This window comes from Cherax quadricarinatus, chromosome 2, assembly GCF_038502225.1.
Source record: "Cherax quadricarinatus isolate ZL_2023a chromosome 2, ASM3850222v1, whole genome shotgun sequence".
NCBI classification, from domain to species: domain Eukaryota; kingdom Metazoa; phylum Arthropoda; class Malacostraca; order Decapoda; family Parastacidae; genus Cherax; species Cherax quadricarinatus.
The window spans coordinates 29,048,116-29,073,257 of record NC_091293.1 but is presented as its reverse complement, the minus strand read 5'-3'; the positions used below and the strand labels follow the sequence as shown (position 1 = coordinate 29,073,257).

Here is a 25,142-nt window from a genome sequence, read left to right as displayed (position 1 = left end):
TAACTGGGACCCCGCCCTTACACCTAATTAAAGCTGACCTGTACTTATCTAGCAGCTCTTCCTGGGACAGATGTTTCCTGGGACATGTTTCCTGTGACATAAGTATGCCTGTATCATCATGGCTGTCTGGAAATCACATGCATTCTTCCATCAGTTGAGATGCCTGGGAAACGAAAGTATCCCTTTATTTCTCCTGGCTTCCTTGGATACACAGGTGTGTGAAAGGAAATATTCCATTACAACTTACATGTATACAACGTGGCTGTAAATGAAACAAATCTTAATGCCTGCATAAAGTGGAAACGGTTTCGGCGAGGCTAGAGAGGAAGAGTTCCTAAGTATATTTAAACAAGACATTGCAAATATTAAAGAAAAGGGCAAAGGACCTGTCAAATGTGACATTCTACAAAGGATGAAACTGGGAGGTCAACTCCCCTCCAGTGTTGTAGGATTATTTTTCCGAATGAATAAATATTTTTACAATTACTAAGACACCTTTCTCAAAAAAAGGTATCATATAAGCAAAGGATGAGATACATATTTTCAAATTAGGGGCAAGACCTTCAGTTGGATCAGTGGAAGGGGTAGTTAGTTTTAAACTTTGTGAGGGATTATCGCACATACAGGTGTCGTGATATAGACATGATCATGAAGTATCAGCTGGTTAAGGGTGGCTGGGAATGCATAGCGCAAGAAAAGGTATTAATGCTATTAAAAGCAGACAAAAATAATCACAGTGTTTAAGAAAAACGTTGATAAGCTACCAAAAGTTTAGTAAGGTGATTAAGACTTGGATCAAGCAATATTATTGTAATAATCGATCCCGATTAGATTCAGGGCATCAGGATATGCTTAATAAATACCACGTACATAGATATTAATATAACAGAATGAAAAGAGGTAAATTTGCTTTATATGTTAGAAAACATTTAACCTGCTTCTGCATAATGGAAAATAATAAAGAATAAAGGATACAATTTCTTGAAGGTCATGAAAAACTGATCTTCGATGCACAATAAAGTTTCTCAAAATTAGAAAGTGTTGAATGGAAATTAGTTTGGGTAAAAGTACAATTGCATTAAAGCTCGATGGTGTAGACATCATGGTATTTTAACTTTAGCTAAATGAAAACTTACAGCTTAATTGATTTAAAGCTGATGATGTTTTACATGTACTTTAGTTACACAAATAACTCGCACATAGAAGAGAGAAGCTTACGACTTTGTAAATGTGACTTTGTAAATGGTCCAAGTCGGACCGAAACGTCGTCGTAAGCTTCTCTCTTCTATGTGCGGGTTATTTGTGTATCGTTCCAGCCACGGTATTGTGCCTTTTTTTTGTTATTTATGTACTATAAGACTGTCTAAAAAAAGTTCGTGTCAGAGTCAACAAGAAGGAATGACGTGTTTGACTTCTTACAAATAAGTGAACATTAATCAATATTGTAGAAAACCACAGATAACAAAGCCAAAGAACAAGGATTACTAACCCATGTTACACATCCTCTGCACCTGGACATGCCACGTTACGTTGTTGCGAGATTATTAAGCTTGTAAATATCTTAAAATCATAGATCTTGGGAAAAAGCTATCATATATCTATTACTTTAATTTTTTCTGGAACTATAATAGGTTAAAATCGCGGGTTCTCTCTAATCAGACTCCAGTGGATCGATATAACTTGACTGGGAATTATCTAGATGAAGAATTGACAAAAAAATGATGAGAAGGAATGCCAGTATGCAATATTAGTGTTGATTCAAGCTGTCCTTGCAACATATATTTCCTCCAGATAGCTCAGGTGGAATATTAAGAGATTAAAACATGTCTTGGGTGAGAAGATGGGATTTACAGGAGGATAAAAAGATAAGGGGAGTCCCTTTATGGGACACTAAAATCCATGTAAAAGAGAATAGAGAAAACGATAAAAATGCCTAACAAGAATATACCTGTAAATGTAGCTCGGTGTATCTTACTAATAATATCAAGAAATTCGTTAAATTTATAATAAATATTTTATGCATATAATTTGATCAGTGCTTATCATTTCCCTAACGAATTTACTGCATTTTTACATTAAAGAACTAATGTATTTAAATCGAAGAACCACGATAAAAAATGTATTTTGTATCTTGACTTCAACAAACTGTTCATAGAGTTCTACATAGGAGAAGTGACGAACATACATTTTGGGGGCCCTGAAGCTTGAATTGTTACGGGGGCCCCGTCGTAACACCTTGTCATACAGTAGACCCAAAATTTATAAGCAATGTGGACTGAGGTTGCTTCTAGGGCCCCTCCGGGTTTAGGGGCCCTGAAGCTTAAGCTTCATTAGTTTCATAGTAGATCCGCTCCTGTCTATGACTAATGAATGACCATCGAACATAAAAGATGCGAACTAATAGCATACAGTGAGGTATAACTTATAGACTGGCAACATGGGGAGCAGTCACATGGGGAGCAGTCACATGGGGAGCAGTCACATGGGGAGCAGTCACATGGGGAGCAGTCACATGGGGAGCAGTCACATGGGGAGCAGTCACAAGGGCTCTGGTGGCCTGGTGGTTAACGCTCTCGCTTCACACGGTGAGGGCCTGGGTTCGATTCCCAGCTAGAGTAGAAACATTGGACGTGTTTCTTTCCACCTGTTGTCTATGTTCCCCATCAGTAAAATGGGTACCTGGGTGTTAGTCGACTGGTGTGGGTCGCATCCTGGGACACTGACCTAAGGAGGCCTGGTCACAGACCGGGCCGCGGGGGCGTTGACCCCCGGAACTCTCTCCAGGTAAACAAGGAGAGCAGTCACATGAGAAGCAATCAGTGTTGAGTCTCTATTGTTCGTAATTTACAAACAGTCAATGATCTGGATGAGGGAAAGGGATACATTCCCGAAGTGCGAACTTGAACCCAGATACCCCATGCATTGACTTGAGGAGTGCAATACCAAGTTTTACCCCATTAACCCCCCCGACCCCGACCCTTCACGCTCCACTGCTGAAGGACACTTCTCCGTGTGGCTAGCGTACGTGTACCAGTACACTGTCAACGCCCTGCCAACCGTGTTGCCGCACGGGGATAGCACAGGGCTTGCCCGCAAGGGAGCCCTCGCAGGTGGAGAATGTTAAATTAGGCGAATATAGGCAGGGGGGATTAAACAAAACGAGAATGGAAAGTGAAAATTAATTTTGATGATTTTTTTTATATTCCGTGTGGTGTGGTACCATCAGTGTACACAGAGTGGGAGAATGAGTAAGCAGACGGGAGTCCAGTCGACCCAGGAGTGGGAGAATGAGTAAGCAGAGGAGGGTGATTACAGCCTTCTCACCCGTTAGCGACGGCAGATTGCATAAGTAGAGAATGATAACTAGTTAACAATGGAGAATAACTGCAGTAGTCTGCGCTATTCCACGTCAAGCAAATCCTGTTCACTCCCAATCATTCTTACACATCTCTGCTATCCATTAACGTTGTTTGGTAGTGCTCTATTCTTCTAAAATACTCTTCGTTTTATTTTACTAAGCCAAGACTCACTGGCATCCTTCCAGTATCTGGATTATCATTTTTTTTTCATTTATACTCAATATTGCGATGTAAAATCAAGTACAAATGAACTTGTAATGTTGATCTAAGGAATATAGTGTCAAAAATAAAGGTAGCAGGAAACTGAAGAAAACAATGGAGGAGGGAGCAGCTGGGCCACCCACCCCGGGTAACACTGGTCACGCTCACCACGGAAACAAGACCGTCTTTTTTTTGGTATATTTTTTTTTTTTTTCAAGTTTTGTGTTCCTGCCACCGACAACCGCGGCCTTGGCCTGCTGACACAGCAGTGAGAGAGAAAGAGAAAGAGAGCGAGCGAGCGAGAGAGAGAGAGAGAGAGAGAGAGAGAGAGAGAGAGAGAGAGAGAGAGAGAGAGAGAGAGACAGGGAGAGAGAGAGAGAGGGAGAGGAGAGAGAGGAGAGGGAGAGGGAGAGAGAGAGACAGACAGACAGAGAGAGAGAGAAGAGAGAGAGAGAGAGAGAGAGAGAGAGAGAGAGAGAGAGAGAGAGAGAGAGAGAGAGAGAGAGAGAGAGAGAGAGAGAGACAGACAGACAGACAGACAGACAGAGACAGACAGAGAGAGAGAGAGAGAGAGAGAGAGAGAGACAGACAGACAGACAGACAGACAGAGACAGAGACAGAGACAGAGAGAGAGAGAGAGAGAGAGAGAGAGAGAGAGAGAGAGAGAGAGGCACAAGTACGCTCGCACCTTGAGTATGCTCCACTTTCTTGGTTTGCCTGCCCCCCCTCTCATCTGCGACTGCTTGACAGAGTAGAGAACAGAGCAAGACGTCTCATCTCTCGCCTGGACCCATCCTGGATAGATCTGTCATTTCAGCAGAGCCTTCAACATAGGAGGGATGTGGGTGGCCTTACTGTTATGTACAAGGCCAATATTGTCAAAATACCACACTTGGATCCACTTCGAGGACAGCGTGAAACAAGCTTTTATGCCACAAGACGGGCAGAAAGCAGCAACTTCACTCTGGCTGTACCCTTCTCCAGAACATCACTCCATCTGAGATCATACATACCCAGGATGACTCGAGTATGGAACACATTCGTACAGGATAATGATGTCAACGAGATAAAGTCAGTTGATCAAATGAAAATGCTGGCCCACAGATGGCTCCAACTTCATCCTGTTTCCTACTTGTATGTCTCATAACAATAAAAATGCTTTCAAATGAGCTGATGTAGGTAACAGCTCTTAGCTTGCCAATAAAGTTAGGAATCCTTAACCTGTAAATAGCTGTCAATAAACCTAGGGATCCTTAACCTTGTCAAACCCTGTGTAAAAAAAAAAAAAGAGAGAGAGAGAGAGAAGACGAAGCTAACGTAGTAGAGGGAGACCAAGCAACAATTGGCCAACACAGATTACATGAAAGTACATTAGAAAGGTCTGTAACAAATCTACCTGCCTTGAGAAACAGAAACTAAAGAAAAGTAATCCTAAAAAAATAATGAGCAGGCAGAATAAGGAACAGATAATAAATCCTAATAATCTTAAATGCACTTAGGTGAATGAAGAGATTCGCTATGGTTGCGAAAATGTTGGTAAATTGTCTAAAAGCAAGAATTCATTTGATCATTATATTTTTCGATTATATAATTATGAGTAATTTCTATACAAAAATTACGGTCGTCAAAAAGATAAATAATGAAGTTTTATGATCAATGAATAAGAGAATGTAATTTTTGTCAAGCTCTTCGGAGAGGAAGGAAGTCGAGGATATACAGAGAAGTTCCCTCACAGGTTACACAAGTTTCCTTAGGGAATACGCAGTCAGTTTCCTCACAACATATACGAGAAGCTGCCTCACAACATACGTGAGAGGCTCCCTCACAACATACATGAGAAGCTCCCTCACAACATACATGAGAAGCTCTCTCACAACATACATGAGAAGCTCCCTCACAACATACATGAGAAGCTCCCTCACAACATACATGAGAAGCTCCCTCACAACATACATGAGAAGCTCTCTCACAACATACATGAGAAGCTCCCTCACAACATACATGAGAAGCTCCCTCACAACATACATGAGAAGCTCTCTCACAACATACATGAGAAGCTCCCTCACAACATACATGAGAAGCTCCCTCACAACATACATGAGAAGCTCCCTCACAACATACATGAGAAGCTCCCTCACAACATACATGAGAAGCTCTCTCACAACATACATGAGAAGCTCCCTCACAACATACATGAGAAGCTCCCTCACAACATACATGAGAAGCTCTCTCACAACATACATGAGAAGCTCCCTCACAACATACATGAGAAGCTCCCTCACAACATACATGAGAAGCTCTCTCACAACATACACTAGAAGCTCCCTCAAAACATACATGAGAAGCTCCCTCACAACATACATGAGAAGCTCCCTCACAACATACATGAGAAGCTCCCTCACAACATACATGAGAAGCTCTCTCACAACATACACTAGAAGCTCCCTCACAACATACATGGGAATCTCTCTCACAACATACACTAGAAGCTCCCTCACAACATACATGAGAAGCTCTCTCACAACATACACTAGAAGCTCCCTCACAACATACATGAGAAGCTCTCTCACAACATACACTAGAAGCTCCCTCACAACATACACTAGAAGCTCCCTCACAACGTTCAATAGCAGCTCCCTCACAACATACACTAGAAGCTTCCTCACAACATACATGAGAAGCTCCCTCACAACATACATGAGAAGCTCCCTCACAACATACATGAGAAGCTCTCTCACAACATACACTAGAAGCTCCCTCACAACATACATGAGAAGCTCCCTCACAACATACATGAGAAGCTCTCTCACAACATACACTAGAAGCTCCCTCACAACATACATGAGAAGCTCTCTCACAACATACACTAGAAGCTCTCTCACAACATACACTAGAAGCTCCCTCACAACATACATGAGAAGCTCTCTCACAACATACACTAGAAGCTCCCTCACAACATACACTAGCAGCTCCCTCGCAACATACATGGGAATCTCTCTCACAACATACACTAGAAGCTCCCTCACAACATACACTAGCAGCTCCCTCGCAACATACATGAGAAGCTCTCTCACAACATACACTAGCAGCTCCCTCGCAACATACATGAGAAGCTCTCTCACAACATACACTAGCAGCTCCCTCGCAACATACATGAGAAGCTCTCTCACAACATACACTAGAAGCTCCCTCACAACATACATGAGAAGCTCCCTCACAACATACATGAGAATCTCTCTCACAACATACACTAGAAGCTCCCTCACAACATACATGAGAAGCTCCCTCACAACATACATGAGAATCTCTCTCACAACATACACTAGAAGCTCCCTCACAACATACACTAGCAGCTCCCTCGCAACATACATGAGAAGCTCTCTCACAACATACACTAGCAGCTCCCTCGCAACATACATGAGAAGCTCTCTCACAACATACACTAGAAGCTCCCTCACAACATACATGAGAAGCTCCCTCACAACATACACTAGCAGCTCCCTCGCAACATACATGAGAAGCTCTCTCACAACATGCACTAGAAGCTCTCTCACAACATACACTAGAAGCTCCCTCACAACATACATGAGAAGCTCTCTCACAACATACACTAGCAGCTCCCTCGCAACATACATGAGAAGCTCCCTCACAACATACACTAGAAGCTCCCTCGCAACATACACTAGAAGCTCCCTCACAACATACACTAGAAACTCCCTCACAACATACACTAGAAACTCCCTCGCAACATACACTAGAAGCTCCCTCACAACATACACTAGAAGCTCCCTCGCAACATACACTAGCAACTCCCTCACAACATACACTAGCAGCTCCCTCACAACATACACTAGAAGCTCCCTCACAACATACACTAGAAACTCCCTCACAACATACACTAGAAACTCCCTCGCAACATACACTAGCAGCTCCCTCACAACATACACTAGAAGCTCCCTCACAACATACACTAGCAGCTCCCTCACAACATACACTAGAAGCTCCCTCACAACATACACTAGAAACTCCCTCACAACATACACTAGCAGCTCCCTCACAACATACACTAGAAGCTCCCTCACAACATACACTAGAAACTCCCTCACAACATACACTAGAAACTCCCTCGCAACATACACTAGCAGCTCCCTCACAACATACACTAGAAGCTCCCTCACAACATACACTAGAAGCTCCCTCGCAACATACACTAGCAGCTCCCTCACAACATACACTAGCAGCTCCCTCACAACATACACTAGAAGCTCCCTCACAACATACACTAGAAGCTCCCTCACAACATACACTAGAAACTCCCTCACAACATACACTAGAAACTCCCTCACAACATACACTAAAAACTCCCTCGCAACATACACTAGCAGCTCCCTCGCAACATAAATGAGAAGCTCCCTCGCAACATACACTAGCAGCTCCCTCACAACATACATGAGAAGCTCTCTCACGACATAAACTAGAAGCTCCCTCACAACATACATGAGAAGCTCCCTCACAACATACACTAGAAGCTCCCTCGCAACATACACTAGCAGCTCCCTCACAACATACATGAGAAGCTCTCTCACAACATAAACTAGAAGCTCCCTCACAACATACATGAGAAGCTCCCTCACAACATACACTAGAAGCTCCCTCACAACATACACTAGAAGCTCCCTCACAACATACACTAGAAACTCCCTCACAACATACACTAGAAACTCCCTCACAACATACACTAGAAACTCCCTCGCAACATACACTAGAAGCTCCCTCACAACATACACTAGAAGCTCCCTCACAACATACACTAGAAGCTCCCTCACAACATACACTAGAAGCTCCCTCACAACATACACTAGAAACTCCCTCACAACATACACTAGAAACTCCCTCACAACATACACTAGCAGCTCCCTCGCAACATACATGAGAAGCTCCCTCGCAACATACACTAGCAGCTCCCTCACAACATACATGAGAAGCTCTCTCACAACATAAACTAGAAGCTCCCTCACAACATACATGAGAAGCTCCCTCACAACATACACTAGAAGCTCCCTCGCAACATACACTAGCAGCTCCCTCACAACATACATGAGAAGCTCTCTCACAACATAAACTAGAAGCTCCCTCACAACATACATGAGAAGCTCCCTCACAACATACACTAGAAGCTCCCTCACAACATACACTAGAAGCTCCCTCACAACATACACTAGAAACTCCCTCACAACATACACTAGAAACTCCCTCACAACATACACTAGAAACTCCCTCGCAACATACACTAGAAGCTCCCTCACAACATACACTAGAAGCTCCCTCACAACATACACTAGAAGGTCCCTCACAACATACACTAGAAGCTCCCTCACAACATACACTAGAAACTCCCTCACAACATACACTAGAAACTCCCTCACAACATACACTAGCAGCTCCCTCGCAACATACATGAGAAGCTCCCTCGCAACATACACTAGCAGCTCCCTCACAACATACATGAGAAGCTCTCTCACAACATAAACTAGAAGCTCCCTCACAACATACATGAGAAGCTCCCTCACAACATACACTAGAAGCTCCCTCGCAACATACACTAGCAGCTCCCTCACAACATACATGAGAAGCTCTCTCACAACATAAACTAGAAGCTCCCTCACAACATACATGAGAAGCTCCCTCACAACATACACTAGAAGCTCCCTCACAACATACATGAGAAGCTCTCTCACAACATACACTATAAGCTCCCTCACAACATACACTAGAAGCTCCCTCACAACGTTCACTAGCAGCTCCCTCACAACATACATGAGAAGCTCTCTCACAACATACACTAGAAGCTCCCTCACAACATACATGAGAAGCTCTCTCACAACATGCACTAGAAGCTCCCTCACAACATACATGAGAAGCTCTCTCACAACATACATGAGAAGCTCCCTTACAACATACATGAGAAGCTCCCTTACAACATACATGAGAAGCTCTCTCACAACATACACTAGAAGCTCCCTCACAACATACATGAGAAGCTCTCTCACAACATACATGAGAAGCTCCCTTACAATATACATGAGAAGCTCTCTCACAACATACACTAGAAGCTCCCTCACAACATACATGAGAAGCTCTCTCACAACATGCACTAGAAGCTCTCTCACAACATACACTAGAAGCTCCCTCACAACATACATGAGAAGCTCTCTCACAACATACATGAGAAGCTCTCTCACAACATGCACTAGAAGCTCCCTCACAACATACATGAGAAGCTCCCTCACAACATACACTAGAAGCTCCCTCACAACATACACTAGCAGCTCCCTCGCAACATACATGGGAATCTCTCTCTGCATACACTGAAACTCCCTCACAACATGCATGGAGCTCTCTGTGACATACACTAGAAGCTCCTCACAACATACATGAAGCTCTCTCACAACATACACTGAAGCTCCCCTCACAACATACATGAGAGCTCTCACAACATACACTAGAAGCTCCCTCACAACATACATGAAGCTCTCTCACAACATACACTAAGACTCCCTCACAACATACATAGCAAGCTCTCACTGGCATACACTAGGAATCTCTCACAACATACATCGAAATCCTACAACATACATGCAATGGGGCTCACAGCATACTAGAAAGCTCCTCATAACATACATGAGCTCTCTCACAACATACACTAAACTCCCTCACAACATACATAGAAGCTCTCTCACAACATACACTAGAGCTCCCTCACTAACATGTAGAAGCTCTCTCACATACACTAGAACCTCCCTCACAACGTTCACTAGCAACTCCCTCTACAACATACACTGCAGCTCCCTCACAACATACACTGAAGCTCCCTCTCACTGCATGAGCTCTCACAGCATACACTAGAAGCTCCCTCTGGCAATGTACATGAAGCTCTCTCACAATACACTAGGAACCTCCCTCACAACGTTCACTGCAACTCCCTCACAAGCATACACTAGCAGCTCCTCTGAACATACACTAGAGCTCCTCACAACATACATGAGAAGCTCTTTCTGAACATACACTGAAGCTCCTCACAAGGTTCACTAGCAGCTCCCTCACAACATACACTAAAGGCTCCCCTCACTTATACACTAGAAGCTCCCTCACATACATATAGAAGCTCTCTCACAACATACACTAGAAGCTCTCTCACAACATACATGAGAAGTTCACTCACAACATACACTAGAAGCTCCCTCACAACATACATGAGAAGCTCTCTCACAACATACACTAGAAGCTCTCTCACAACATACATGAGAAGTTCACTCACAACATACACTAGAAGCTCCCTCACAACATACATGAGAAGCTCTCTCACAACATACACTAGAAGCTCCCTCACAACGTTCACTAGCAGCTCCCTCACAACATACACTAGAAGCTCCCTCACAACATACACTAGAAGCTCCCTCACAACATACATGAGAAGCTCTCTCACAACATACACTAGAAGCTCCCTCACAACATACATGAGAAGCTCTCTCACAACATACACAGAAACTCCCTCACAACATACACTAGAAGCTTCCTCACAACATACATGAGAAGCTCTCTCACAACATACACTAGAAGCTCCCTCACAACATACACTAGCAGCTCCCTCGCAACATACATGAGAAGCTCTCTCACAACATACACTAGAAGCTCCCTCACAACGTTCACTAGCAGCTCCCTCACAACATACACTAGAAGCTCCCTCACAACATACATGAGAAGCTCTCTTACAACATTCACTAGAAGCTCCCTCACAACATACACGAGAAGTTCTCTCACAACATACACTAAAAGCTCCCTCACTACATACATGAGAAGCTCTTTCACAACATACACTAGAAGCTCCCTCACAAGGTTCACTAGCAGCTCCCTCACAACATACACTAGAAGCTCCCTCACAACATACATGAGAAGCTCTCTTACAACATTCACTAGAAGCTCCCTCACAACATACACGAGAAGCTCTCTCACAACATACACTAGAGGCTCCCTCACTACATACATGAGAAGCTCTTTCACAACATACACTAGAAGCTCCCTCACAAGGTTCACTAGCAGCTCCCTCACAACATACACTAGAAGCTCCCTCACAACATACATGAGAAGCTCTCTCACAACATGCACTAGAAGCTCCCTCACAACATACATGACAAGTTCACTCACAACATACACTAGATGCTCCCTCACTACGTTCACTAGCAGCTCCCTCACAACATACACTAGAAGCTCTCTCACAAAATACCTAGAACCTACGTCGGGGAACCAGGGTAAATTATCCTAAATCGGGTAAAAAATTAAAATCTGGGGAGTACTGAAACCTCAATAAACATATAAATAAAACTGCACAAAAAATTATTATTTAGTAAGCGAGGCAAATTTTGAAATGTTTCTTCAGGTGGCGGTAATGTAAAATGGGTGAGGATTTCAGATGTCAAGAGCTGCAAAAGACTTTCAGAATTGCACATAAGGAAGAGATAAAAAAAATACTGCTGCCGTTTGCAATGACCTTTACGAACAAGAATTTTCCACTCTCATTAACTTAAGAACAAGGTACAGAAGTCGTTTGAACGCCAATATATCCAGATTTCTCTAACATCATTAGTATTATTATAATCAGATAAAGCACTAAACTCCTCTGACATCAAAAACCTCTAAATCTGATGTATCAAAAATGAAACATCATTTCTCCAAAACCTGAAGAAAAAATGTTTTCAATGAAATTCTTCAGTTCCCTATTGAGATTTTTATTAAATTTGTCTGCTACTATTTTTTTTATTTCATGTAGTTTATTTTTCACTTAATTTTTTGTTAATTATGTTTTACTTTTAAAATTGCTTTATCGAGTAAAATACATACTTTTCAACCTTTATGACTGTATTCTCCATACAAATGGATTCAATAAATTATTTTGAATTTGAATGCTCCTTGTGTTTTCTGGATTCTTTGGACTTTCCTGTCTAGTGGGTAATTTCCCTGTAAACAAATTTGTTTTGGGGTAATACCCAAACAAGTTCGCTGAATTGTGCACTAGAAACTCCCTTATAAGATACTCAAAAAATTTCTTCACCAGATACACGAGTTCCCTCATATGATGCACAAGAAGCTACCTATCTGAATACGCTAAGGTTCCCTCACAGGATACAAAAAACATTCCCTCACGGAATGTACATGAGGTTCCCTCACAAGACAAGCGAGGAGCTCCCTCACAGTATGCAAAAGAAGTTCCCTCACAGGATATACAAAGAGTTCCTTCATAGGCTCACAATCCCGAGCCACTGAAACAGGAAGCAGACAGTGGCTACTCTTGGAGCTCTCTTTGTTGCAGCGGGTCTGGAATCCAGCTCTTCCAAAAGACCTTTTGACTCCGAGATCAAGGGAGTCTGATTCATAGAGCAGAGTAGTATTGACACATGAATAGAAACGATGTGAATAAATTAGCGAAGAGGGTGACACTAAAGAAGAAACATGGCACGAGGCACAGACGGACAAAGGGTTAATTAGTAAGATGAATAAAGACGGTGAGATACTCAAAGAAACAACAACATGTAAATGAAGCTATCACATCTAGTATTAGCATGCAAGATTTGATAAGGACGGATGAAACCAAAGCTGATAATTAGAAATCAGTATTTTGATGAATTAAAGATGCCTCTGTTGCTACGAAATCAGTGAGTCAAAGATAATATCTAAAACTGGCAAGTATGTAATTTAGACACATGAGCAACATCAGCAACAGGAACAGAGAGTTATGCTTCACTAGATCTCGTCAGCACTGGCCGGGGCAAAAAAGAGGAAATGACATTTTCTACAAGTGTCATTTACTCAACTTATTGGTATCATATACCTGGTTTTTACTAGGGCAAAATGGGACCTAACTTTATTCCTGACAACGCCACACCATGACCTATAAATCAATCACAACACTGAAATCCAGTTCCTCGGGGATTAGCAGGGATATCCGCACCAAGCATCTACCAGAACTATTTATCAGGATCTGACAGACTCCTCCTTATTCATTCAGTGTATCTCATTAACCAGGTGTTGGATATCATGATCAAGATTTGACTTCATTATTGACAAAAATCCCCACACACAAGCCATCGCCCTCAAACGTCAGAAAATCGTATAGGATAAAGGCCTACCAATATCAGCCAAAGATTTCGTTGGTCTGATAGAGCAGTGTTAATTTTATATGCTTTTATTTTTAGAACTCATTTTATAGACGGTGTTGTAGGATGGGTAGAGATTTGTACGTTAGTGCCGTAGTTACCAATTTTTATGTTAAGTACTTCTTGGCAAATTTTTTTTTTAGTTAATCATCCCTAGATGTCACGATTACGCTACGTGGATGAAATTCTGTTCGATCTACCCAGACGGTTCGACATTAATTCTCTGCTCTCCTAACACAACGATGTGAAATCATTTACCAAATTTAAATTTAAGGAGGAAAATGAGAAACAAAACTCTCTTCCAAGATGTCCACCTTCTCCAGAACTGAGAATAACCTTACCTTCAGAGTTTATCGGAAGCCGACTAACAAAGACAATTTGTTACATTTACTATCATTATGATACAAGAAACAAAAGAGGAGAGGTTATTTCGGCTGAGAGTCTATAGGCTTTTCATCCCTGAATTCTCGAAGAGTGTCTCTACACTTATTAGGTGTTAGCCTGGCTTCAATTTCCTTCCCATTTTATCAACGACTGGTGGAGAACTTTACGTATCATTAACACAGCCAGTCAGGATTAGTCAGCCGAGAGATTCATAGCACTTTCTTCTGACAGTCTGCAAGCAGTATCTCCAGCATACTCTCTGTAAGTGCACATATCACTTCATCTACCATCAAGGATCTGGTGAACAAGTAATTTACTTGGCTTGCTGAAACTAACGCAAGTTTTTCTGTTATTCCGTGTGGCGAGTGACAGTTGTTAAGCAGGAAAAATGCTAAGAAGCCTGGACAAGGATTATATTTTAATATTGAAATAAACAGCTAATCAATTGATTATGTATAAAACGCTCAAGTATGGCACATTATAGTTTCAAAGGAATATTCTAAAAACTTCTGAATAAATTGAAATTTGGACGAATAAAAGGCAAATGTAGGAATACCTAGACAATTTTTTTAATTGAAAAAAGGAAGTGGTTCTAAATAATCTCTTAGTTTATATTTGTTGATATGTTGGCAAACCCGATTCCAAAAAGTAATCCGAAGTGAGTATTTATAAAGGCCTATATCCAGTACAGAAGTGAGTTTATGCAAGCAACAAACTTTAGAAATAAGAACTTAGGAATTGTAATGCAATCCTGTAACCTTTTCCTTACTCTTCACTTCGGCTGTATTTGTGGAACTTTAGTGACCATGCAGTATACTAGGAGTATTTTGGTCGCATTTTCGAGAAAGGTGTCTCTTTACGTCAATGCACGGCAAAGAAATATTGCAAAATGCTGTAAAAGTTTTTAGGGTTGATAATCTATCAGCGTTGAAGATTTGAAGCGACACAAAAGTGATATTCACACATGATCACATAATCTAGGTTAACCCAGTAGAGCCAAACACTGCGACTTATTTCTTATCAGAAGAGACTTCTTCCAGTTAGTTTACAGAAATTAATTCGGTTAATAAAACTGGCACGTTAAAACACACTACCTAAACTCAAGGTGCAACTGCCTTTAAGAAAAATACATCAACAGTAAAAGTTAAGGCTGACTAAAAAAGGCATTCCTCAGTTATTGCCCAGAAAGATGCTAACAAATTATGCGCCTAAGCAGCCTAAATCTAAATCCATAAAAAGGTTCAGCAGTTTTATAAGACGAATCAGCCATTAAAGATTAATGCCTTTCAGAACTGTTGGATTTTAATCAAAGGAAAGCACAAATCCATCAGGGGTTATATAGCACTTGTGGAATGGGATGCATTCAGGGTCGATCCAAGGGGAGGATAAGTACAATACAAAAGCCCTTCACCAGCTCAAGGCAATATGCAATAATGTAAAATAATGCTATACCACATCGAGATTAAAAGTGGCAAAACTGGCATCCACATAATCTATTAACAATTCCATCCTTTTTCGAAGTAGAATGCACGAGCGTTGGAATTTTGAAACCGATCAAAAGACGGAATGGTCTGTATAAAATTGAGCAGAGCTCACCCGTACTTGTCAACTGTTCCACGAATCTTCAAATGGTAATAATTGACCAGTGTTGAAATTTGAAGCCGGTCGGATAAGGCTATCTGAACTTAACAACGAAAGTCTGTGAGGTAGCTGGTAGAAGACAAGAACACTAAGCTTTCAATGTAATGGTTCTGGCATTAAATCTTACAGTACAGTATTTAAAGACACTAAAAACGCTATGAAAATGTAAGTTTTCAGTATTTCTCATTTTTTCTTTTGCAGTGCTGTTCTATATAAAATCCACTACACTTTTTTCGGATTTCTTTTTATTTTGCGAGGTTTTAAGGAAATCCTATTTGGTTAAAAATATTCCATAAAACTGGTAAATTAGCATGAACGAAGCCCACATTCAGTACAAAAATACTCTCTGTTAAGATATTCCAGCGCTAAAGTGTTTGAAGTTTACCAAAAGAATCTTTCTCTAGTTATTTCATGTAAACAAATTTAGTTCATAAAAATAGAAATTCAAATCAAACGTAGATTAAAGAGAACGCTAAGCTTTCTTTTCTTTTTTAACCAAGCCTATCAACACTGAAAGTCTGAATCATTCTCCGATAATTGTTCTTAATCCAACAATTCCAAACTTTGTAACTTTAAATTTTCAGTTAAATTTTCAAAATTTGCACTTAAGCAATCAACGATAATATTTTCAAGCCGCTAAGACGAGACATTCTTTAGTTACTGAAAGGAAGACAATATTAAGATTTATTTAATATAACTGGCGATCTGGGACTTACGCAATCTCATAACAACGCCAACATTGATTTTCGAGAAACAAATCATGGCCGACAATTTGAAGGTATTCTCCAGTTACCTCACGGATTTAACCGATTCCAAATTTTGTTTACTAATTCAGTTCACTCAGAAATCTGCCCGCACACAAAATAAACTTGAAGAGTTAATATCCTTGCCGTAAGATGACATCAGCAGTAAAATACTGAAGTTATTTACCATGATTTAACGGGAAATTTTTTTTCACTATATTTTACACCTAAAATTGGCAGATGTTCATCTACACACTTGAATTTCACTCTGCGCCGTCATCAAATTAGGAAGCAACTTCTTGAACGTTTGTAGACAAGCAGCAGAGAGTGTTGGAAATTATCGTAGCCTTTGCAGGATACTGAGAATTGGCTTTACGGCTTTCGTCATAGATCTCACACCAAGTGTTCGAAGAATTTTTCCTAGCTAACATATACTAGCATTGAAAATTTGAAACCGATCGGGTGAGGTCTCATGTTAAGAGCGAAATAAAAATGAAAAATTGGAGAAAGTTTAAAATAAAATTTCAAGTAACTACTTAAATGTCTCCGATCGGAGATATCCTAGTATAAACGAAGTTTCTTAAAGAAAAGCAAATTAAAAATATTCATTTAACTTTCTATCGAAAGTCGTATAATGGGTAGTAACATGAATACAGTGAACACAGGGATTGATACATAAATAAGATCCTGAAAGTAGCAAATTAAGATAAGACATCCATTTTTTTTAGTTTGTTTATAATTAATACCAGTGTTGGTAAGCATTATTTAAAGATTACAGTTACTGCCGAGAATCGTCATTAAAGCTTACAGAAAGGAAATTAGGTTATTAGATTCGTGAATAAATGCACTTGGTTGTAATCGAGTACGAAAAGCTTAATACAGTGTTCCTAGTGGATGCAAAAACGAACAACAGGTGAATAGTAAGTTTTTATTAAGACAACGTTTTGCCCTCTGTAGTGCTTTATTATTTGCTCTGAGAGAGCTCTGAACAAGGTAGAAACTTTATCAAAACAAAAGCTTGTTCTGAACCTGAGTCTTTTCTTCCATATTCTCTTCTTTTCTCTTTTATACTGTCTTTATAACAGCATGTTCACAGTATGAGTGGTACCACTCAATAAACTCGCTTATTGCATCAAAAACTTTAAAAAAAAAATCTCATATCCTTACCCACTGATCAAGTTTGTAATCTACCTGGAGGTTATTCCGGGGATCGACCACCCCGCGGTCCTGTCCACGACCAGGCCTCTCGGTGGATCAGGGCTTGATCAACCAGGCTGTTACTGCTGGCCGCACGGAATCCGACGTACGAACCACAGCCCGGCTGATCCGGCACTGACTTTAGGTATCTGTCCAGCTCTCTCTTGAAGGCAGCCAGGGGTTTATTGGTAATTCCCCTTATGCTTGGTGAGAGGCTGTTGAACAGTCTTGGGCCCCGGACACTTATGGTGTTTTCTCTTAGTGTACCAATGGCGCCCCTACTTTTAATTGTGGGTATTTTGCATCGCCTGCCCAGTCTTTTACTTTCGTGGGGAGTGATTTGTGTGTGCAGATTCGGGCCCATTCCTTCCAGGATTTTCCATATGTAGATTATGATATATATCTCTCTCCTGCGTTCCAGCGAGTACAAGTCAAGTGCTTCCAAGCGTTCCCAGCAGTTAAGGTGCTTGACAGAACTTATACGTGCAGTAAAGGTTTTCTGTACACTCTCTAGATCTGCAATTTCACCTGCCTTGAATGGAGATGTTAATGTACAGCAGTATTCCAGCCTAGAGAGAACGAGTGATGTGAAAAGGATCATCATTGGCTTGGCATCTCTCGTTTTGAACGTTCTCATTATCCATCATTTCATTTTCTTTGCACTTGTGATCGTGGCACTGTTGTGATCCTTGAAAGTGAGATCCTCAGACATTAATGATTAATGGTAGACATAAGCAGAAATAAACGAACAATATAAATGGATAAAGAATGATAAATACAAATACACACTGATACACAAAGAAAGGGACGAGTACAAGGAGAAACATACTCGTGCACACGGACAAAGGCTACGAGTAGTCAAAGTCTGGTGCAGCCAGTCATAGACTAGCCGATACGGATGTTCACTAAAGCAAGAACAGTCACACAGGGACACACTGATGCAGGTTCTCACAGAGGCAGGTATAGTCTCTTACAGATACGGTGATGTAGGTAGGTACAGCTACTCACAGGCACGGTAGTGTGAGTTCTCGCTGAGGCAAGTGCAACCGCTCACAGACGGGGTAGTGGGAGTTCTCACTAAAGCAGGTTCAGCCACTCACAGGCACGGTAGTGTGAGTTCTCGTCGAGGCAGGTGCAAGCACTCACAGACGGGGTAGTGGGAGTTCTCACTAAGGGAGGTTCAGTCACTCACAGACACAATAGTAGGAGTTCTCACCAAGGCAGGTATAGCCACAGAGAGACACCGAGCTGAGTGTATACTGTCGGTAGCGTACTACCCTCCACACAGCCTAACAAGTGGAAGCAGGGTGAGCAGAGATGCCGGTGGCGTTGTTAAGAGGGAACCTGAGGTCACTGCATGACAAAGTTTTCCTTCTTTGCTTCCTCTTTTTACACTCCAGCTTCCTCCTTCCCCTCCTCATTCTCCTAATCCATCTCTCTATCTCTTTCTTTCTTTATATATATATATATATATATATATATATATATATATATATATATATCTCTCTCTCTCTCTCTCTCTCTCTCTCTCTCTCTCTCTCTCTCTCTCTCTCTCTCTCTCTCTCTCTCTCTCTGCATCTAATTTAATTTCTCTCCCCACCTTTCATTCTCTCACATTCCTTACTCCAATGTATGCTTGGAGAACGTATGTGGTATACAGAAATACGTGATATTTTGGTCTACATGAAGTTATGTGGTGAAAACAGAGAGAGAGAGAGAGAGAGAGAGAGAGAGAGAGAGAGAGAGAGAGAGAGAGAGAGAGAGAGAGAGAGAGAGAGAGAGAGAGAGAGAGAGAGAGAGAGAGAGAGACAGAGAGAGAGAGAGAGATGGGAGCTCACTCTCGCGCTGGGCTGAGTGACCTCCAAGGCATTTCCGTTTCCTGGGTTTAAGTTGAGACAAGGCCTCCGTGGCAGCCGCGCCCAAGGCTGGGACACTAGTGATCGCTGCCACGGAACATAAGAAGGAACACTGCAGCAGGCCTACTGGCCCATGTGAGGCACGTCCAATTCTCCTACCGGCCAATGCCCAACCTAGTCAGGTCAGGTCACATTCACTTAAGGAAGGAGCACGGCATCTGACCTAATAGCAGAAGCTAGTCAGGTCCAACTCACACCCACCCGCACACACTCATGCATTTATCTAACCTATTTTCAAACCTACACAACGTTTTAGCCTCTATAACTGTACTCGGGAGCTTGTCCTACTCATCCACAACTCTATTACCAAACCAGTGCTTTCCTATATCCTTCCTGAATCTGAAATTTTCCAACTTAAAACCATTGCTGCGAGTCCTGTCTAGGCTAGATATTTTTAGCACGCTATTTACATCCCATTTATTTATTCCTGTCTTCCATTTATACACCTCAGTCATATTTCCCCCTGGCTCTACGCCTTTCTAGAGAGTGCAGATTCAGGGCCCTAAGTCTATCCTCATAGGAAAGATTTTTGACACATGGGATCAACTTTGTCATCCTCCTTTGAACGTTTTCCAGAGCATTTATATCCATTCTGCAATACGGTGACCAAAACTGTGTAGCATAATCTAGATGAGACCTAGCCAAAGATATATAGAGCTGAAGAACAACCTGAGGGGCTACTATTATTTATGCTTCTCGATATGAAGCCAAAGATTCTGTTCTCTTTATTGCGAGCACTTATGCACTGTTGTCTTGGTTTTAGATTACTGCTAACCAGAACTCCCAAATCCTTTTCGCAGTCCATAATATTAAGATCTACATTATTTAGTTTATATGTGGCATGGTTATTTACCTGTTCAATGTTTAGAACTTTGCATTTGTCTATATTAAACTGCATCTGCCAATTCTCTGACTACTGCATCAGTCTATTCAAATCTTCCTGAAGTGCTCTAATGTCTTCGTCAGAATGAATTCGACGGCCTATTTTGGTGACATCGGCAAACTTGCTAATGCCGCTATTATTCCCTCATCTATATCGTTTATGTAGATTGTGAACAACAAGGGGCCCAACACTGACCCCCTGTGGAACACCGCTCATGACGCTTCCCCACTTTGATTTCTTCCCATTTATGCAAACTCTCTGCTGCCTATTTGTCAACCATGCCTCTATCCAGGAAAAAATTTCTCCTCCTATTCCGTGTGCCTTAATTTTCCTCAATAGTCTCTGATGTAGGACTCCATCGAAAGCCTTACTGAAGTCCATATACACAATATCATATTCATTACCATGATCTACCTCATCAAATATCTTAGTGAAAAAAGTTAAGAAGTTCGTGAGGCAGGAATGCTCTTTTGTAAAACCGTGCTGAGATTCGTTGATTAATTTATGCTTTTCAAGATGGCTACTAACTGCTTTAGCAATTATTGATTCCATAAATTTCCTCCACTATGGATGTTAGGCTTATTGGTCTATAGTTCGAAGCTAAGGACCTGTCACCTGCTTTGAAAATAGGTATCACATTTGCCATTTTCCACTTATCTGGCACCATGCCAGTTTGTAGTGATATGTTGAAAAGATTAGTCAAAGGTTAGCTGAGCTCCTCTTTAGATTCCTTTAGAACCCTTGCACACAGTTCATCAGGGCCCGGGGATTCGTTAGGTTTTAATTGATCTATTTGCCAAAGGATCATGTCACTTTTGACCCCTAATCATGCATAGTTTACTATCTTTCTGTTCTATATAATTTATTATTTCTGGAATATCGCTAGTATCTTCCTTTGTAAAAACTTAGAGGAAGTACATGTTAAAAATGTTACACACTTCCTTATCACTGTATTCGACCTGACCTGAGTGACTTTTGAGTGGGCCTGTCTTGTCCCTAATCTTACTTCTGTATACCTGAAAGAATCCTTTTGGGTTAGTCTTTGATTCTCTTGCAACTTTAACCTCAAAATCTCTTTTTGCTTTTCTTATTCTTTTTTTCATTTCTCTCTTTAACTGAATATATTGATTTCTTAACTGCCTCTCTCCTCCTTTGATTTGCCTATATATGCCTCTCTTTTGACCAATGAGATGTTTTAGTCTATTGTTCATCCATTTAGGATCATTTTCGTTTGATCTGATTTCCCTATTTGGAACATAAGTTGTCTGAGCAGCTAGAACTATGCTCTGGAAAACGTTATATCGGCATTCATCACCACCTACCTGACCCACAGTTAGGTCATTCCATTTCAGCCCACCCAGGTAATTTTCCAGTCCTATGAAGTCAGCCAAATAGAAATCAGGGACAGAGACTTGATTGCCATTATTAGGGTAATTCCATGATATATTAAAACTGAGTGATTTGTGATCACTTTCCCCAAGCTTATCATTAACCTCAAGATTAATAATTAGCGATTCCCTGCTGGCAAGAATCAAATCAAGCAGGTTATTTCCTCTAGTTGATTCTGTCACAAACTATTTTAAAAAACAATCCTGAATCGTATCAAGAAAGCCACTTGACTCTAAATTTCGCTCTCCAGGAGCTTTGTCAAAGCTTGATAAAGCTCCTGGAGAGCGAAACGTTGCCACAATTAAATGTCACATTAGTTGCACTTGTGTCCTTTTAGTTTACACTATGACCTCGCCTCCTCCTGCTTCGCCTCACCTGACCTCAGTATATAAGCCACTTCTACGGCCCTATGCTATACTTTCTACAAAATTGATGAACTAAACACATCGACTCCAGGCTGAGACTCGGATTACCTCAAACTCCTCCTCTCCTTACACCCTTTTGATTTGTATTGGACTGACGAAGCCACTGTGTGGCGATACGTTTTTTTCAGTAAAGATTCCCATATGTTGCATAAGTGTCTCAATCTTCAACTTGTCGGTTTTATACCATTTATCACAGGGAGGAAGAGTAAACAAATGCAGCTCGGTCTTTGACCCTCACAAGGCTGTTACCATAACACACTACAGCCCTGCATCTGAGTGACCTAAGTGCCCTGTTAATTTCCTTTGATTACTTTCCAGAAATTTTTTGCCCCTTTGAGAACTTGCACGAGTTCGTCCCAAATTTAATATTTACATAGATATTAGAAATTTTCCATGTCAGTGTAGCGACGTATATCTCTAGTAATTCAGCTTTGCAACACCGAACAATTAACCTATGCCAGCAATGACCAACTCTTTACATTTTTTTTTACTTACAACAGCTTGCAAGAGAAGTCGGAATTAAGCCTAGTGGGTGTGACCCACTTAGGAATCACCACCCATGATCCACCACTTGTCATAACTTGAGGGGTGGAAGAATCCCTCTTTCTCACCTGACACGCACTCATTACCTATTTTATTCCACGTAATCAGCATTTGAAATCATAGAGAAATTATGCTAGGAAAATGATATGTAAATGCAAGAAAAAATCGATTTATTACACTAACAGAGTATGGAAATACAAAATTACTGGTAAAATACCATTCAGAAAAAGTCAATGGGAAGGCAATAATATAATGATATATGGATAAGAGTTATTGCAATGGTCTTTTATATATCTATGAGAAATGGAAATAGGAAACATACTAGTAAAAGGTCCAGCTACAATTAATTTGTCCTCTACAGTTCACTTACAAGACTCCATTAATATGCTGGTCCACCTATGGACAAGGTTCAGCAGTAGTGGCAGGTTTATCTCCTCATAATGAAGGACAAAATACACACAAATACACACACACACATACACACACACATACACACACACATACACACACACACACATACACACACACATACACACACACAAACACACACACATACACACACACATACACACACACAAATACACACACACACATACACTCACACATACACACACACATACACACACACAAATACACACACACACATACACTCACACATACACTCACACATACACACACACAAATACACACACACACATACACACACACATACACACACACAAACACACACACATACACACACACATACACACACACAAATACACACACACACATACACTCACACATACACACACACATACACACACACATACACACACACAAATACACACACACACATACACACACACATACACACACACAAACACACACACAAAAACACACACACACACACAAACGCATACACAAACACACACACACACACACACACACACACACACACACACACACACACACACACACACACACACACACACACACACACACACACACACACACACAGTAACAAGGGGACACAGTAACAAGGGGACACAGTAACAAGGGGACACAGTTGGAAGCTGAAGACACAGATGAATCACAGGGATGTTAGGAAGTATTTCTTCAGCCACAGAGTAGTCAGTAAGTGGAATAGTTTGGGAAGCGATGTAGTGGAGGCAGGATCCATACATAGCTTTAAGCAGAGGTATGATAAAGCTCACGGCTCAGGGAGAGTGACCTAGTAGCGATCAGTGAAGAGGCGGGGCCAGGAGCTCGGACTCGACCCCCGCAACCTCAACTAGGTGAGTACAACTAGGTGAGTACACACACACACACACACACACACACACACACACACAAACACAACAGGAGCTTGGACTCGACCCCTGCAACCTCAAGTAGGTGAGTACAGACATCTCTCCGTGGGTCCTTAGAGAGGGAGAAGAGATGCTGTGTGTGCCATTTACAAAGATCTACAACACATCCACTGAAACTGGGAAACTCCCTGAGGTATGGAAGATGGCAAATGTAGTCCCAATTTTTAAAAAGGGAGACAGACATGAGGCACTAAACTACATACCTGTATCATTAACGTGTATAGTATGCAGAGTCATGGAGAAGATCATCAAGAGGAGAGTGGTGGAGCACCTGGGAAGAAACAAGTGTATAATTGACAACCAGCACGGTTTCAGGGAAGAAAAATCCTGTGTCACAAACCTACTGTAGTTTAATGACAAGATGACAGATGTAAGACAAGAGAGAGAGGGGTGGATCGACTGCATTTTTTTTTGGACTGCAAGAAGGCCTTACACAATTCCTCACAAGAGGTTACTGCAAAAGCTAGAGGATCAGGCACTGATAACAGGAAAGGCACTGCAATGGATCAGAGAATACCTGATAGGGAGGCAAGAGCGAGTCATGGTACGTGACGAGGTGTCAGAGTGGGCGCCTGTGACAAGCGGGGTTCCACAGGGGTCAGTCCTAGGACCTGTGCTGTTTTTGGTATATGTGAATGACATAACGGAAGGGATAGACTCAGAAGTGTCCTTGTTTGCAGATGATGTGAAGTTAATGAGAAGAATCAAATCGGACGAGAATCAGGCAGGACTACAAAGAGACCTGGACAGGTTACAAGCCTGGTCCAGCAACTGGCTCCTTGAGTTTAACCCTGCCAAATACAAAGTCATGAAGATTGGGGAAGGGCAAAGAAGACCGCAGACACAATATAGTCTAGATGGCCAAAGACTGCAAACCTCACTCAAGGAAAAAAATCTG

General features: G+C 41.3%; 1 protein-coding gene across 1 annotated transcript in view; it reads right to left on the bottom strand.

Moving 5' to 3' along the window:
- LOC128691116 (cytochrome P450 302a1, mitochondrial) overlaps nucleotides 1–19,127 on the bottom strand; it is a 335,719-nt gene extending 316,592 nt beyond the window's left edge. Inside the window, exon 1 of the mRNA XM_070089509.1 lies at nucleotides 18,745–19,127. The gene's annotated coding sequence lies outside the window, so the exon portion shown is untranslated. The remainder of the gene's footprint in view (nucleotides 1–18,744) is intronic.
- Nucleotides 19,128–25,142: the final 6,015 nt, after the last annotated feature.